At 43.3% G+C, this 19191-nt stretch overlaps 1 protein-coding gene across 1 annotated transcript in view; it reads left to right on the top strand.

Moving 5' to 3' along the window:
• LOC126412155 (transcription factor SOX-5-like) overlaps positions 1-19191 on the top strand; it is a 264433-nt gene that overhangs the window by 203712 nt on the left and 41530 nt on the right. The gene's annotated exons all lie outside the window — the stretch shown is intronic.

Genomic DNA, 19191 nt, shown 5'->3' with positions numbered 1-19191 from the left:
CTACTATCCTACGGAAATTTCAAGAACATTAAAACAGGCAGGAGCCTAGGAGTATCCCCCAGCTCCAGTTATACTTCTTTCGTTCATACACTGGACAGGTCTGGAAGAAACCTTAATACAGGGCGTATAAAAAACACCAACACTTAGTATTTACGGTACGTGGGACGAAAACTGATCATATCTTTCCAAGAGGGAGTCCTTGTTCTGAAATAGATGGTTTGGGCATTCCAAAGCGTACAGATTTGAGAACGGTGGTGTCAATGTTTTTTTAGTTGTATTTGCCGTCCTAATTAGTTGTACAACCCATTAAACATCAGTGCAAACAGGATGCACCGCCTTCAACTAGTCACAAATTTTCAAATCACTTACTTCCGTACATAGATTCCCCCTTGGCAAGTGATAAGTTTGTCGCTCCGTAAAACATACTATGCGTTGTCGGTGTTTTTTTTTTAAATACAGCCTGTAAATCAAAAATAAAAGTTATATTTTACTATTCACTTCAAACTGATTTGTAGAATGCAGAAGTCCATCTGTAACTGTTTATCCCAGTGTATCAGATAAGTTATCGAGCGAGGAGATACAGTCGTTTCGAAATTTGACTCGAATTCAGTAGTAGCACAGTTTAAATCAGTATCCATCAAAATGTAGCTTTTCATAATTTCCCGAAATCGATTAAGACATATGCCTGGTTGTTTCCTCTGTAAAAGATACGGGCGATTTCCTTTTCCGTCAACCAAACACACATTCGGTATCAGCGCAGTTTAAATTCCTGCTCGTCCATCAAAATTTAGATTTTCCATAGTTCCCCATTAAAAAGACTATGTCAAATTCCAGGCTGCTTCCATTCCAAACGATACGGCCGATTTCCTTTCTCAACGTCTCCTTTCATAGTGTGATCTTCAGCTTCAGTGACCTCATCTTCGGAGTGATTGTAAACCCCAACCTTCTTTCCTTCATACAAAACAAAAAGGAAAAGGAAACAGACAATCTGTCCACCTGCAATGCACATAAAATGTGATTCGTAACTTTATTCTGAATTTATTTGCATATCGGTGCTTGCATTACGACGGTAAAAACCATGTGCGAGTAAGCCAGTCAGATCGGGATCTTTTCCCTTTAATGCCATATGTTACCAGCCCAGAGAGCACACTGCCGACGGATCACAAGGGAATAAAGGGCTAACAAAAGGCTGGGCTGATGCGGGGTGATAACACTATTTTAGTCAGGGCGACGCGCCCTTGTTTAGGGCTTTTTAGCTGGCAGGCTCTCCCCCTGCGGCCGGATGATTGACGCGTTGCGCGGGGAACAGCGCGCGCCTTGACGGCGGCGAGCAACACGTGTGTTGCACGTGCACTGCAGTGGACCTGAGCCTAAACCTGCCGCCTACTGCCAGCCGCCTCCGCCTGTGCAGAATGACGTCCCGAGCGCGGTGCTCGCTCCCAGCATGAACACATCGACTGACCCTCCTGATATCACCTCTGCGTCCGCGGAGTGTTTGACAGCTTCTCTTTTCCCTTCCCAGGTTGCGAAGCCTACTGTGGCGTGCACTCTGTTACGCCTTTGCTTCTTCTAATTCGGTTTTTACTTCCTCTTTATATATATATATATATATATATATATATATATATATATATATATATATATAGTCAGCAGTTTTTAGACTCATTTGATTTTCCACCCTCCCAAACTTCATCATACTGCAGATACCGGTTCATATTGTTAATCTTAATATTACGTCTACCAAACCTATAACCGTATCTACGTATTTTGCAGTCGGGAATGGTACATGAAAGAAACGTTGTTGTTGTGATGACAAGCCTCTGTGTGAGCTCGTATCTCTCTCTACTACAACTTACTCTCGCCAGTTAATTCCTTTTACTGCACCTCCAACTGCCAGTTAAGTACTCAAGTTTGCTTTAACATATTTTTCACCTTTCTGTTAAGTTCTCCACCGCGGGCTTTCAGCAGATTTTTTTCCACGTTTGTCCTACCTACCAGCTTAAATCTTCGAAGTTTAAATCTTTCATTTCTGTCTACCCTGACACTCCGCAAACATTCTGGGGTATACGGTAGAAGATATATTGTGATATATTATAATTAGCTCTCACTCTCTCGACTCTACCCTTCTCTTATTTCATTTGCGAATGATACGCGGAACAAACGACTGTCTGTACATCTCCGTCGCGGTCGTGGATGTCGTCGTCATCATAAAGGCCTCTACATTACCCGTTTTATTTTATCTTTAGCTGTAAGCTTATATGTTGTTCCAGAATTTTCTAAATATTACCTAGCTACCATCCATTAAGTCATCTTCTCGGTGTTTTTTTTGTCCTTATTCCTTCCTTATTCCTTCGTCCACTCATTCGTGTGCCTAAAACATGTCCACCTCCATTTTCATTGAGATCACAATACGTATTCCTTTCCCCCCTTTTCTCTGCCTGATCCATGCGGACGTGTTGCAAAACCTCTCCCTAATGCACCATACGCGTGCTCGATAGGATTTAAAACTGGGAACGGGGAGGCCGGTTCATTTACCGAATAGTCTCTCCTTCCAAGAACTCTTCCACCTGCACTGTCCTATGCGGTCGCGTATTGTCATCCATAAAACTGAAGTCAGGGTCAAATGCACGACTGAAAAGCCGCACGTGGGGAAGAGGCACAGTGACACAAAAACACTGATCGGCGAGGGTACCACATTCAACGATTTGTAAGCTGGTACGCCAAAGCAACCAAAGATTTGTAAGACAGTACGCCCAAGCAACATTATGCCTTCCTAGAGCATAAAACCTGGAACACCAAAACAATCACTTTCGACAACGTTCCTGGGTATATTACGAGTTTCCACCTCTCGCCATCTAAGAGTACATCCAGAGTCGCCACTCACACCGAATCTGCAGTCATCCGAGATGAGCAGGCGATGCTGCTACTCGGTCCAGTCCCTACGCTCTTCGCCCCATCGCAAACGGTGCCGCCAATTTGCGGATGTCAATGGAACATAACGTACTGATCGTCAGGCAAATAGACCACCACCATGCAGTCGCCGCGCCACTGTAGAGCGGTGCGCTGCTTGCCTTGCAGTCCTGTTAAATGTGGTTGCAATTGCACCCGATGTTTGACGTGGGTCCCTTCGTTTCTACTGCACATTGTAGCGGTCATCTGCTGCTGTAGCTGACCGTGGTCGACCACCTCATCTCCTTTGGGCAGCAAATGCATCTCAAACCAATGCTGTGAGTAATACGAAACTCCTGGACTACACTCACCACACTTACTCCTTCTTCCAGTTTCCCTTTGGTTCTTCACATTATGATGTTACCCAATGTTGTCTCCGGATGACGCTGTGATGATGACCACCAACACAACTGCTCACTGATTGACACGTACTCTTTTCCCGTTCCTTCAACTGCCTTGCGCTGCGGGGGTCAGACCCATTTAGCGCTATATTCACGCTGACTTGGCGCTATGTGACGTCCACCTTTCTGTGCACGACTGGGAGACTTATGGCAACATGCACCCGCACTTTTCATTCATTTCCATCGAGTTGTTAATATGTTATGTTACTTTATCTATATCGTCCTTAAGTTCTGCAGAGCACTGTAATTGAGAGCATGGTTTCGTACGAAAGAACACGTAAAAATCTTCCATTACTCCTGTACATTTAATTACGACAACGAACCCATACAAAACTGGAAGAGTACCAATAGCAAACATAGATCACTAACTGAAACGGGCGTAAAGGAACTGAAATATTTAGCAAAGAAATGAAAAGATGAAAGGATTCTGGGGGTCTAATTAATGCGTAATTAAGTGTGGCTGAAGATGAGCAATTGTTGTTGAGATACGTAGCTCGAACATTAATGAACGAACAAAAGTGAATGGTTTCTATTTCCGTAAGTGCTCTGAAACAAACCTGTCGTACATTCAACTGTTCTGTGTTGGACGTCGTGGCCTGCCGCTACAGATAGTAGACAGTTGTGCGTCGGAACCCGAGGACACCTTATTTACGTTGGTGGGCGCCGCGCCGTGTGTTGTTTGAGGGAGTCTTTCCAGAGTCACTCCTTTCTTCTGGTGAGCAGCCGAACGTCTCGTGGGCGCATGCGCAGATGCGCGGTCGCGTCTCCTGAAGGCAGCGCCACAAACAGTTTCATTCACGGGGGCAGCAGGAAGAGATCCATCATGACGCATAATGACCGCGTCGCCCTTTTTGTTCTTCTCGCGGCTTATCTGCGCGCCCTCGCCGGAGGTTGAAGGACCGTGTGTGTGTGTGTGTGTGTGTATGTCGAAAGGGGGGAGGGAGAAAGGAAGACGCCGGCGGCTTTGGGAGCTTATTTAAAGATGTATGAGGAATAGTTTGTATTATGTTTCCGGGCCGAAATAGAGGGGCGGTTGCGGAGAAGTCGGAAAGAGAAATGGAACAAAATTATTTTTATTGTCACGTGAGGACACAGGAAGAAGGATCAGAAGCTCTGTTTCAGCTAGCCGTTCCTTTCCCTCACTTTCTACATGTTCTATCCCGCACAGCACGTTTTTGGAATGGTAGAAGGCTATCAGCAAACGATCACGGAACAGGAGAACTCTGTCATCCTTAACTCTAAGCAATACATAGCACAAAATTAATTTAATGCACTAATGCACAACTCGCGGGCTCGCAAAAGTGCTTTCAAAATTGGTGTAAGCGAATTTCGTTTACAGAATATTGACGTGATGTTGCGGTGTTCGGGCAATTGGCCACAGAAGCGCCTGCCAAATATCGGGACGAGCCAAGATCTCACCGGAAACCGTGACCCACTATGGAAGGATGAAGCTCTTCTAGCACACGTCTAGATGAGCTATCTACTCTTCATAAACGAAGAAGCAGATTTTTGCAAGGGTGAGAATATGATATAGAAGAGCGTAGCGCAGGTCTTCATACACAAGGAAGTAGTTACAATTTTTAGTCGGATAGCAGCTAGAAACGCACAATGATACAGTGAAAAGTATGCATTTTAGCAGTGTTTCGTGTTGTAATTTACTAATCGTGTGAAGATAAATTAGCATAAGTAATACTTGAGGGTATTGACAACTGAGTGAAGTGCTTTGCAGGCAATGAACGTTGCCGTAGGGAGCATTTTACGCTAGAACAGCTAGCACATAAAACGCTGTTTTGGAATGCTTGGACTACAACTCATCACAGACTTGTTTAGCGAGGAAGGTAGTTTGAGATTTAACGTTCCGTCAATAAGATAAGCATTAGAGATGGAGCACGTTGCTCAGTGTATTCATTCGAGATGTACAACCAACAACGTTCAGTGGCTGTTCCTTCTTAGGAGGTGACAATTTCTTTTCCTGACCGTTGGGTGTTCGACAACATCTGAACATGCCTTACAGGGAGCTATGCGTAGCAGATTCAAGCCCATTTGTTTGACCAGAGAACTCATTTGACTCAGAGATTTCATAAATGTCCTGCAGACCATCTCAGTTAGTAACTGATCATCAGCTATTTCTTGATTTGACAAATTCGAAACAAACTTCAAATATCTGACGCAAAAATCTTAATAATATTCCCACTGTGGTATAATGAATGCAGTCTGAGTCAGAGTAAACGTTGAGTAAGTATGTAAATACTGATTTGATTTGACAGTGTTCCATGACAACTGCTATACACTCAATTACATTTGTTAAATGATCTGTTGGTGATCTTGTGTTGTCTGGTAGCTAAACACAAGTCATGGTTTAGCACAGTAGGCATGAAAGTATACTGACAAACTCGAACAATACTGGCATCATTTGTTTCAAATGAAGTGTAAGGTGCGCTAAAGTAACTTAAATTGCTTAACTTGAAACGCGCATCTTCTTCTGAATCTTCACTATCTTTCATATTGTTCCAACTTGAAAAGTGTCTCAGATTTATTAAGGCGCGGTACGTCAAGTGTTTTATAAGCGAGATCTTGTTATACTTCTGGCATCTTCTTAATGTTTTTCCAATGAAAGTGGATCTGACAGCCACCTTTAATTAAATTTTTGCTATCGTTCTGAATGGATACCGCCGCACAGTTGAAGATTCTAGCCAATCACCGATGGCGTAATAAAACTGTAACATGCCTTAGATTTATGTGTGTGGAGGGTGACCTACCAGTGTTCGTCTCCATATACATTATAACTCAGCAGTTCCCACTTAACACCTAGGCAGACGGCTCATAGAACTACTTTCTAACAACTTCTCTAACATTCCAGTCATTAAAAGCACTCAGGAATAATGAACACATGACTTTTTCCGCGTGCGCTCTGATTTCTCTTATTTTATCACGATGTTCATATCGCCGTATGTAAGTAGGAGTCAAGAAAATATTTTAGCACTGAGTGTAATTCGTGATAAAATCTCGTCGCAACAAAAAACGCTTTTGTTTTAATGATTACCACCCCTGCTCGCTTATCAAATCTTATCAGTGACACTCTCTCTTATTTCGTGATCTACAAAGCGAACTGCCCTTCTTTGAACTTTTTCGATGTCCTCCGTCATTCCTACCAGGCAAAAATCGCATACCGTAGACTAATAATCTACAAAAGGACGGACAAGCAGCCCCTTTGATTTCTTTCATCATGTACGTGTTCTGCTAATAAAACGCAGCCTTTGGTTCGCTGTCTCCACAGTATTTCCTGTGTGATTGTCCCGATTTAAGTTAACCGTAACTGTGATTCTAAATACTTAGTTGAATCGACAACCTTTAAATTTGGGATTTATGATGTAATCGAATTTTAAAGAATTTTTTATGGTACGCACGTGAATAACCTCACAACTTTTATTTTCAGGGTCAAATGTCACTTTCTACGCTATTCCGCTGATCTTCTACAGGTCTTTCTGCATTTACTGCCAGTTTTGTAACAATGAATCACTAATTGTTCAAGTTTGTCATCCGTGAGCAGCCTCAGAGCTCTGTTGTGTATTATGAATGAGTATGTAGGAAAGAATAAAGTCTAGCTCAGCGATCTCGAGTCCATTAGAGGTAGAGTAGAAGCTCGGACAGGAAAAGAATAGGAAAGGAAATATAACATCGCCGACTGCAAGGGACTAGTTGTGGTGCAGGGCGTCCTAAGCCACGCACCGTACGGTGTCTTGCGGAGTATGTGTGCAGATATAGATGTAGATCGTCACAGAAGACAAAAAGTCAACTCGATCTTCAAGCCTCCGTCGAAAATCCGGCAAATCCTGAGATAAGTTAAAGGTCGTGACAGGTCTTAAAACAGCTGATGGGAGGTTACAAAATACCCTTTGAGTACGGCTCATCTCGTGTCGGACATACAATGTGCACTTAAGAACATCGCAGGGAGGAACATGAGAGGTTTTATGGCATAAGCTATCCCGGAAAGTCTGTTTTAGCTGAGCATGATGTAGGAAGCGGTCACCGAATGAAGTTTGACGATTCGCACCTACGGCATATGGGACAGTGTAATTAAAAAAGCCATCAAAATAAGAATAACTGACAGTTCCCACAACAAAGACGGTGGGCCACAGCTCGGCGCGGAGTGCCATCCAGCCATCGTAAGGTTGAAGTAGGGACGTCGAGCGTAGGGTCAACATATGGCCACATAGGTCGAACCGTGGGCACCAGTTATGTTACAGCCGGCAGGTGACGTGATAAAAGTCATGAGATACCTCCGCCCCCTGAAGAATTACTTAACCATGCTGCTTCTACAGTCTTTCATAATTACAGAAGTTTTGCCGGTGGAGTATTTTCTGCACGAATTGACCTATCGGTTACGACCCATACGCGTCCGATGGGATTCATGTCGGGCGATCTGGGAGGCCACATCATTCACTCGAAATATCCAAAATGTTCTTCAAACAGACATGTTCCGGTGACATGGCATATTGTCATCCACAAAAATTCCATCGTTGTTTGGGAACATGAAGTCCACGAACTGCTGCAAATGGTCTCCAAGTTGCCGAACATAACCATTTCCAGTCAATCAACGGTTCAGTTGGACCAGAGGACCCACTCAATTTCATGTAAACACAGTTCACACCATTATGGAGTTACCATCCGGCTTGAACAGTGCCTTGTTGACAAGTTGGGACCGTGGCTTCGTGGGGACTTCGTCACATAGGAACCCTACCATCAGCTGAAATGAGGACTCATCCGACAAGGCCACTACTTTCCAGTCGTCTACGGTCCAACCAGTATGGTCACGATAGGCTCTGCAGACGATGAGCTGCTGTTAGCCGAGGCACTCGCGTCGGTCGTCTACTGCCATAGCCCATTAACGCCATGTTTCGCCGCACTGTCCTACGGATACGTTGGTCGTACGTTCCACATTGATTTCTGCAGATATTTTAAGTACTGTTGCTTGTCTGTTTGTTAGCACTGACAACTCTACGCAAACAACCCTGCTCACGGTCGTTAAGTAACGGCCGTCAGTCACAGCCTTGTCCGTGGTGCAAGGCCTGAGATGTGGTATTCTCGGCACACTATCGACGCAGTGGACCTCGGAATACTAAATTCCCTAAAGATTTTCTAAAATGGAATTTCCCAAACGTCTAGCTCCAACTAGCATCCCGCGTAAAGTCTGTTATTTCCTGTTGTGCGCCCATAATCACATCAGAAACCTTTTCACATGAATCATTCGAGTACAAATGACAGCTCCGCCAATGCACTGCCCTTTTATAACTTGCGTACGCGATACTACAGCCATTTGTGTATGTGCATACCGCTTTTGTCACATCAGTGTATGAGAGCGTACCAGCAGCCTACGAGCAGTCATTCCACTTAACTACAGCCAGGAAGTACCTGGCCGAAAGCTCGTGGCATCTGAAGCACTTGACGCGGTTGGTAGTCTGAGAGCATTTTATTCAATGTTACTGCCACGAAACTCTGCATTCTTACAACCTCAAATTCACTTCGAGCTGTCAAGATAAATCGAGGAAAACTTAGATCGGAACAGAATAGACGGGGTTTTGAACCTCGAACCTCTCGAATATGAGTATAGTATTTTAAACACTGCATCTCTTCACTAGAGTCTGAATAGTGTGTTCCGCCTGAGGTACAGGAAACGATGCGCACCAGAAGCTGAGGAAAACACGAACAGGGGCGGCTATTTTCGGAAGATCAAGGCCACGGCCAAGAGATCGGGGTCGGTAAGAGAGGTAGCGAGAGCGTAACGGGGCGTCCTTGCGGCGAGGTGCGGCGCTGTCGGCAGCACATGGGGGGGAGGGAGGGGGTCGCAGCTGTCGCCGGCCCCGGTCCCAGCGGCAGCAGTGGCAGGTGGAGCCCGGAGCTGCTGAATGGGCCGCCGCCCTGGACCGCTGCCCGCGCGCTGTATATTTAGAGCCGGCGAGTGGGTGTGCGGCCGAAAAACTGCATTTTCTCTGCCTCTGCCTTCGCCTTAGCTTCGGCCCACAACCGCCCTCAGTTCCATCCACTGCTCCTCTCCCATCAGCTGCGTACAGCAAACTTCTCCTCCTCAGGTAATTGCTGAAGCATTCTGAACAGCATTATCAAACTCTCTACTCAGTAAGATGAATGACTTATAAAAACTATGGCCCTGTCAGCCTCCTCTCTCTAATGTACTAAATATTCGCTAGAACTCTCCCCATCCGCATAGAAAAAACAGAAGCTAATCTGAAGAAGTAACATGCTGGCGGTAGAAGTAATATAGCACACATTGTACCATTGTAAACTATCAATGAAATTAAAGAACGGAGCAATAAGAGTCAAATTTCCGGAGCTTACGTCCCAAGAACAGTCAAGCAGCACGTATATTACTTTCTCTCATTTAGAGGTAGTCATAAAGCTTTAATTAACACCTCAAAATGATATATTTACGTAACTATTTTTTTCATTCGTCTGCATGCACATGTATGCAGTCTAGTACACATTTAAATCCTGATGTCACAGTGCCGTAGCACGCCGCTAGAGGAGCCGAAACAACGCAGCCCATTGATAAACTGAAGATGGACACCACCGTTTGTTTTGGCTCCTCTAGCGGCTTGCTACGGTACTGTTGTGCGGAGATTTCAGCGTGTACCAGGGTAGCAGACGTGTGCCTGCAAAGAAACAAAAAGAGTAGTTATGTAACTTTATTTTTTCGAGTTGGTACTTAAAATTTAATAATTACACCAACGGAAAAATAAAAAAAATTAGAGAACAGTTTCATTGGTGAACGAAACTGAAAAATGGTAAAATTATAGTGGTACCAGAAATACAATGGTCGGCTAATACATTATGACCACCTACCTAATAGCTGGTATGTCCACTTTTGGCACGGACAACAGCGGCGAAGGGTCATGGCATTGATGAAATGACGCCTCCGTAGGTCGCTGGTGGAAATTGGCACCACATCTGCACACCCAAGTCACCTCTTTCCCGTAAATTCCGAGAAAGGGGGGGGGGGGGGGCACGAGCACTGACGCCATTTTCAATCACATCCCAGATATGCGCGATTTTTCAGATCGGGCGAGTGGGGGGGGGGGGGGGGGTCAGCATATCAATTGGAAGTCGTCATTGCATTTCTCGAACCACTCCGTTAAACTCCTGGATTTGGCGCATAATCTTGATGAAAAATGACACTGCCATCGGAAAACACGATCGTCATGAAGAGGTGTACATGGTCTGCAACCAGTCTACGATACTGCTTGGCCGTCATGGTGCCTTGCACGTGCACCATGGATAGCCACGTCAAAGTTGCCCAGTGCATAATGGAACCGCCGCCAGCTTGCCTTCGTCCCGTAGTACAGGTATAAAGGAGCTGTTCCCCTGGAAGACGACGGATTAGCACCCTTCCATCGGCCTGGTGCAGAAGGAATCGGGATTCATCAGACCATGCAACGCTCTGCCACTGCGTCAGCGACCAGTGCCGATCGTCACGTGCCCATTCTAGTCGTAGTTGCCAATGTCGAGGTGTCACATGCATGGTTCACCGGCTGCAGAGGTCCATCTTTAGGTGTGTTCGGTGCGTTCTGTGTCCAGACACACTTGCACTCTGCCCAGCATCAAAGTCTGATTTTAGTTCAGCCACAGTTCGCCACTTGTTCTGTTTTATCTGTCTGCTTTGCTTACAAGGTCCGACATCTGTAATGAGGGTGGCCGCCAAACCCCACATCTGGACGTGGTTTCATCCTCGTTTCGCCACGTGTTGAACACACTCACTACAGCACTCCTCGAACACCCGACAAGCCGTGGAGTTTCCGAAATGCTCGTACCGAGCCTCCGGGCCATCACAATCTGCCCTCGTTCAAACTCAGATACATCGCGCGCCTTCCCCATTCTACACACGGACAGCACTCTCACTGAAACTACATGCACCAAGTGTATGTCTGACTAGCAGTCATTCCTCGCCAGGTGACGCTGCTATCGCCTGGACGGGTTTATAGCGATAGTAGGTCGTTTGTCATAGTGTTCTGACTGATAAACGTATCTTCCGCCACACATCGTAAGGTGGCATAGCGTTTAAATGCAGATGAAGAATTACCACTTTACATGATGAAAGATAAATACCAATGTCAGCTGCATGAAGGCATGTAAATAATTAATGGTGACAACTGAAAATTTGTGCCGTGCTGGGACTCGAACCTGGATTTTCTGCTTCACGCAAGCGGCCGGCCTGAAACGTTTCGGCTATTCGAGGACGATTCCTGTCCAACCCAAATTTCCAAACTGTCGCACACTACTTCCGTAGCGCCCCCCCCCCCCCCCCCAACTTTCCATTATCCCCAATGCTTGCAGCATCTCGCGTGATTCCCACAAGAGGTGGGACCTAGGATGCATCCACACTGAATATATCATGAAACGCCGCCAAAGACTATGTATTACTCTCATATGTGTGGTGTCTGTTCTTTTGGAGATGTGCGAAAGAACAGAGGCCACACATATAATAATAATTACCATTTTGTCTAAGAAACATAGATTTTTAAGGTAGCGTTTGATTCAGATGCACTACCGTCCAAACGGCCATAGAGCCCTTGAGAATCAATGCACTGATCCAACTAATGTTAGTAAACTAAAGACTATATACTGTACGTCAATGCTACAGCTTCGATCAGAGTTCCTCGGGATGCTAGGAAATAGTGAATTGCAAGGCGAGTTAGGCAAGGGAATTCGATGTATCCAAAGCTATTCCCATCTTTCCTAGAGCAAGTTATCAACATAGAATGAATACGTGTTAATATAAAGTAACTTAACCATATTCGTTTTGCTGATGAAACTGCACTGTTTGTCTCTGGTGCAGATAAACTTCAACAAAAAATGGATGAAATTAATAGAGAACGTTTTAAAAAGTGTCCTCACAATAAATTATAATAAGACTAAAAAAACACAATGAACATATCAAAAAAAAAATTCGTACGGTTACCAGTGACACCGTAGAGTTAGTTTATGAATCTTGTATACATCATAGCTGAAGACAGTGATTGTATGGGCAGCACAAGAAATAATCAGTATATTAATATTGGCCTGGAGAACATTTGTTAAATTAAATAGGTGCTTAGCCGGCCGCTGTGGCCAAGCGGTTCTGGGCGCTTCAGTCTGGAACCGCGCGACCGCTACGGTAGCAGGTTCGAATCCTGCCTCGGACATGGATGTGTATGATGTCCTTAGGTTAGTTAGGTTTAAGTAGTTATAAGTTCTAGGGGACTGATGACCTCAGATGTTAAGTCTCATAGTGTTCAGAGCCATTTGAACCATATGAAATAGGTGTTCGGAAACTAAGTTTCCGATAAGTTTGAAATGAAAAGTTTACAATCGATCTATTACCAGTTTTACTTACGATAGTGAGACACGTACTTCTCATGCGGAAACTATTAATTAACTGATGGTTGCTCAGTGAGCAATAGGGAAAAGCATGCTGGGAATTACTAGGAGGGATTGAAATGCGAGCAAATGGATTAGGGAGCTGGCTGGGGTCGAGGACTTAGTTAGGACTGTGGTGAAAATTTAATGGAAGGGGAGTGGGTTATGGAGTCAAGCTGGACAGACGAAGCAAGGCTGTCGCTAGGTACTAATTAATGTGATCACCGCCTATGTTCGACGTCGATATGCAGTAACCCGTCACAGACGGCAGGTGGCAACATTAACAGTGGAGGGTGTATAAAACGTGTGGGGAAGGGGGGATGCGGCAAACGGTGCAGTCGTTGTCACAACGCTGAAACGGAGCGAGTTATGCGACGTCCAAAAGGACACGATCATTGGCTTTCGAACCAAGGATGGAGGTATTCCGGAAACGGCCAAGGCTGTAAACTGTTCCATGAGAATTAAAAATACTGTGCATGGCAAAATTGCGGTATCCAAAACCGGTGCTGAGGTAACTGTGGTGCACCACAGGCCATATATGACAGGGGTGAACGACGGCTGCGGAGGTATGTACGGGCCAATGGACGTGTAACTCTCATACAACTGACCACACAGATTAACTAATGGGCTACCAGCAGTGCTCCTCAATCACCGTTCAGCGAGTGTGCTGCGTATGGGCCTCCGTAGCTGGCACCTGGGTCTCGCATTCGTGCTAACTGCTGCTCATCAACGACGAAGGATGGAATTTGCCCTGCATTACCACAACTGGACGTCCACTGAGTGGTGACAGGTGGCCTTTTCAAATTACAGATGGCCGTTGGTGTGTAAGGAGGTAAAGGTCTGAAAACAAACACCAGGCAACAATCGTCGGAAGGATCTAGGCCAGAGGAGGGAGCGTTATGGTCTGGGGAATGTTTCCATGACATTCTCTAGGTGACCTCATCATTTTAAAGTCACAATGGAGAAACACAAGTATGAATCTATCCTTGTCGATATATACAGTCTGGTTTTCTTCGGCACAATGGCATCTGCTAGGGGGCAATGCAACATGTCGCAGTGCATAGTTCGAAGAGCACCAAGACGAGTTTATAAGACTGCCTTGAAAACCATACAAAGTATCAGGCATGGTAATGTGTTGGGTTTTTGGTGTTTCCATACCTTTGCCCAACGCCTGTACTAGCCGTGAGAGCGAAGACTGTCGCCGGCCGCGGTGGTCGCGCGGTTCTAGGCGCTCAGTCCGGAACCACGAGACTGCTACGGTCGTAGGTTCGAATCCTGCCTCGGGCATGGATGTGTGTGATGTCCTTAGGTTAGTTAGGTTTAAGTAGTTCTAAGTTCTAGGGGACTGATGACCACAGATGTTAAGTCCCATAGTGCTCAGAGCCATTTGAACCATTTTTGAAGACTGTCACCTAAGCGTAGTGTTACCTCCTCACAAAATCAAATGCCAAATGCATAATCGGCCTGAAAAAGAGTTCCTTTTGTCCTTTGTATCTAACACACTTCCCAACTATGGATTCTGTAGCCATTATTGATGCCGGTCAACAGTTGCACAGCTAAAACCCCTATATGCTCTCAACAAACTGTCTTAAAACCTTTCCATGTTACGTATCTAGAAAAGCCTTTAAGTTTTGGCTTACCTTCAATGAGTTGTCAGCCTCAATGATAGTTTCTAAAGTTGCCGTTCCTTAAATTTTATTCTCATTAATAACTTGTCACATTAATCTGTTTTATATTTTTGGTGTTTTCTATTTCTTTTCACCTGAGGAACGAACTTGTGAATGAGAACTAAACTGGCCAACATGGGCGCAGCCTCCCCTAAGACACTGTAATTTCTTGTAGCTTTGAAATGCAGAGAAATCGACTCTTACTGTGTAGACGATGTCAGCTCCGTTACACTTATCCCTCTTTGCTAACTCATAAGAATCTTCCACTTTCTTGTATTCCAAAGAGTTTTTTTTCCTCCAAAACCTTGTAAGAGGGCAAAACTTTTTTTCCACGTCTATGAGGCGTTGTCTCATTGCCTTTGCAAATTCTTGTGTGTATTTTTCTTTTTAAGCTGCTCTTTCCACAAATAAGCCGTGTCTATAAAGTGCTTACTAACAGCTAATTTCGCCAGAGTGCGTTGTTCAGTATGTGGGTTTCGTGTAGAAACTCTGAAATCTTTTGTTGCGTTCACAAAGTTTGGATCATTCTGGGACTCGCTAGACGCTAGACGCTAAGGTACATATCTTCAGAAACGATGTTACTTGCGGGCGAACAAACAGTACTGTTCTACGAAATTTCCTCAAAAATTTGAGTGGAATAATTTCGGATGACAAAACACATCTCCGAGCTGGACTGACTTCTGTTATGTGCTTATAACAAAGACACCGGGCTGCAACTAACGAAGTATGTAGGCCTGTAGCGTGTAACGTAATGAAGCGCAAGGCAAAGGGGAAACTGTAAGCCACGTTTCCCGCGTTAGATGTGGAGTATACGACCTGCCTGCTGTGTCGACAACACACGAAACAGATCACAATTGTACATAATTTGTAAATGTTTGTAATTTTACTGTCGATCATGGCAGCACAAACGCGTACCGCTGAAAACCATTGATACACGCATTTGACACTATTTGTCGATATAATTCAATGTCAGCTACTGTACACAAGCGCCTAGGCCGAAACTAGTTTGTTCGAATAAATTTCGGTAATAAAAATATGTCTCTTCAGTGAAAATTCCATTGAAGATGGGACATTTTTACACATTCATCAAAGAGAAAATAATAGTTTTATAATATATCTTATGTTAATGGCGGTTTCCTCCGCTTTATAGCAAGTCGCATCAGTAAAACCTGATTCGAAACACCTCCTGAAGAAAAATGAGAAGGCAGCTAAAAGTTTTATACAGGAAGCATTACTTAGATAGTTCTCACAAGGGAAGGCGTCTTGTCGAATTAGTATTCAAAGCGGTAAAGTTAATATACACCTCTGCATTGTCAAGTGATGGCTCTGTGTGTTTGTCATACAGAATATTTAAACTGGGTTGTTTAAGAGAACAGAGCACTGTGGATACGAAAATAATTTAACTGTCACAAAGGGAAGTACTAAATGGTACCTCTCCATAGTTTTTAGTGTGACACATTTTGACATCGTTAAATAAGAGTTGTTGAGTGTAATGCAGTTGCGTGTACATAAATGTAAACAATACTGACACAACAGTATCACTAATAAATGAACGAAAATTAATAAGATTACTTGGTGGACGAACAGTGGGGCCTGCTGACATGTTTACGGCCGGCCGCTGTGACCGAGCGGCTCTAGGCGCTTCAGTCCGGAACCGCGCGGCCACTACGGTCGCAGGTTCGAATCCTGCTCTGGGCATGGATATGTGTGATGTCCTTAGGTTAGTTAGGTTTAAGTAGTTCTACGTCGAGGGGAGTGATGACCTCAGATATTAAGTCCCATAGTGCTTAGAGCCATTTGAACCATTTTTGACACGTTTCTCTTAAAGCTGGATTCACGGACACAGGCTACCTGTCTTTAAAGGTTCAATAAATTTCTTGTTAATAGTTTGCACATCACCAAGAATATAGTTATCTAAACCAGCATAAGAGTTATGGAAGTATAAGAATAAATAACAAAATGCCTTTAAACGACTTAGAGGCAGGACAGACATCCAGCCACAAAGTTACAATAAATAATTTGCCAAATCAAGTACCAGAGCGAAGTCTGTGACCACGAGACCAACACGAAGAAGAAGAAGAAGACGAAAATGATGATGATGAAGAAAAGCATGTGCGATGAATTGTCAACATGATATTTTCTTCACTCTATACAATCCTTTTGATGTTAAATGGAGTTGGCTAATAGTATACAACTCCTAACTATTTTAGTTTAATAATTTATTATCAAACTGTACAGTTAACGAGCCCTGGCTTCGCAAGCATCCGATCCTGACAATCTCACTTTTAGGCCTAAGAGCATTCTTCAAATAGTGTTGTCGAGCCTTTCCGGAACATTTACACATACACTGCACAAACGCTGGAGCAAACATAGTGCATCCTAAGACAGAACGATTGCTTTTTTTCTTTCTTTTTTTTTGCATTCAAAACTTCACAAATTTTACACGTAACAAAAAGAATGGAACAAAACACTTGTACTGCTTTTAGTAGAATAGATTCTGTAGTTTTTTTGCTGTCTGTGTACATTTCTTAAGCATTTCCACAGGAAACTTCAGCAATGCAGAATTACAAAATATTCGATTATTCCATGTTTGCACTCATTGTAAAGTCTCGAGTTTAGATTCAAAATAATACATTGCTGAGGTACAAATTTAAATCTAACACACGTGTTTGGAAATTTGTTATTATCCCATAAAAGTAAAGGAGCTTATTCTATCCGTAGCAGAAAGGATTTTTCAGTTTTCACAATTTTGGTATCATAAAATGTACTAAAATATTTTGTTGTTGCCATAGTTTAAATGCTGAGTTCCAACAACGTGACACACAACGAATGCTGGTTATTTGAAGATTTTCTTGGTACTACTACAAAATTACGTGCAGTAATATAGGAGGTTACTTACCTCTTTTCACTGTAGGAAAATAGTGTGCAGAAATTAGCACTTGAGTTTCAGGTCGTGGGACATCGTAAGCCCGAAAACAGGACTGATTGGCTGTGGAGACAAAATTACACGTACGTTCTTGAATTATGTTTCAGTAAATGCATCTAATTTGTCTTACAAATGGAATTTAAAAGACATTCTTTGCGGGAAACAGTTTCTCCCATGACGATCACGAGGAGCAAAGCCTACCCTGCCATCTAGTGGTTCCTCATGAAATTAGTCCCGCCTCTTGCTGAGACGGAAACTCGTGTGCTCGTGCCTCACTTCATCCGACATCTTCTTATATGATAAAATGCTAAAATAGCTAGGCTTTAAAAAAATCTTATACTTTACGAAAGGCTAACAGAAAGCACCTTAACGAAATTAAATATGTTTCCTCACTAAACAGACAAGTTGTCTCCCTCACTTTAATGTTATATCGGTCACTTTTGAAATGCACTTGCTAATATTGTACGTACACTTGTTTAGACTTCATTAGAATACTCTATTAGCAAAGTATTGAGCAAAACGTCCACAGATCTTACACTGAAAGCTGGGGAAACGAGATGCTTTAAAAACGCACGTTATTTGCTCTTTTCTTTATAAATTACACGCATTTAAGGATTCTGGAGTTGATGAACGGTATTAATAGTTTAGAGCATAGTTTACTAAAATAAATCTTCCAGGACAATGACAACTTTCGTTCGACATTCGAGTGGACGCATGCAGTACTAGGGAGAAAAGAGAAGCAGACCGATATTCTGTGTAATTAGGCTATAGTCACACCTACTTAAAAAGAGATTACAGTGAATACCTTTGAGTAAACAGTACACGTACATAACTATTTATTGGTACCTAATTAGTGCTTGTTACGCAAAAAAACTTGATAATAGCTGCTTCTCAGAAATTACGTGTACCTATACACAGTACACGTCCGTGAATGTTCTCTTACGCTCGGATCTTGGGTAAACACTAACGAGGCCAACGATTTCCGGGAACACCTGTGTTTAAACTTTGTTTATGTTTTATGTGCTGTCATTACGAATCCACGTGCTATTAAAGCTTTTCGGCACATTTGTCTTCCTAACAAACAAACAGGGAGACAACAAAATTTAAATTTATGAATTGGTCAGATGCGGCACAATCAAACTTGACTCATCCGGTATGCCACAGTGAAACGAATACCTGATTAAACAACAGTGAGAGACATGAAGTAAGAATCAATTTCGAAATAAATAAACACTTTCAAACAGATTTGATGTTGTCTCGATGGAGGACAATCAGTGTGAAAATTGGCGACTGCTGGATATACCAGTGACGAGAAATGTCCAAGTTTTATTTTCTCATACATAACAACAAATATGCGCAACAGCAAGAAGATACAGGTCGAGACAGAAGAAGTCAAATCTTGCCGAAGTTAGTTCCGGAGGGCGACATATTAAGCGCAGCGAAACAGAAACAAAACATTTTACTGGAGTTGGACAGAAACTAGGAGGGCAACTGGTAAACTACCAACGACAGAATTTCTTAACCATGCCCGAAACGGAAACAAAAGGAACACACTTGATTACGTGAATTCCTGTAACACGTGGACTTCATAACGGCGTAATAACACTTGCCAGTCAATTAATTAATAAGCTAAAATCGTTTTCGTAAGGCCAACGAAATTGTATTACACTTGGTCAAGTCCAAAACGGAATAAATATTGATAAGTAAAAAAGGAAACTGAATGATAATTGACGAAGTTGTAGAAGAATTTCAAAATCTACAGCTGTAAAAATAAGTGAGCATTAGAATGACTGGTATTTAATTACCACAGATGCAGTCAATTTAATGAAAATTTACTGGT

This window comes from Schistocerca serialis, chromosome 7, assembly GCF_023864345.2.
Source record: "Schistocerca serialis cubense isolate TAMUIC-IGC-003099 chromosome 7, iqSchSeri2.2, whole genome shotgun sequence".
Classification (NCBI taxonomy): domain Eukaryota; kingdom Metazoa; phylum Arthropoda; class Insecta; order Orthoptera; family Acrididae; genus Schistocerca; species Schistocerca serialis.
The sequence above is the reverse complement of the archived record's forward strand: the minus strand, read 5'-3'. Positions and strand labels throughout refer to the sequence as shown.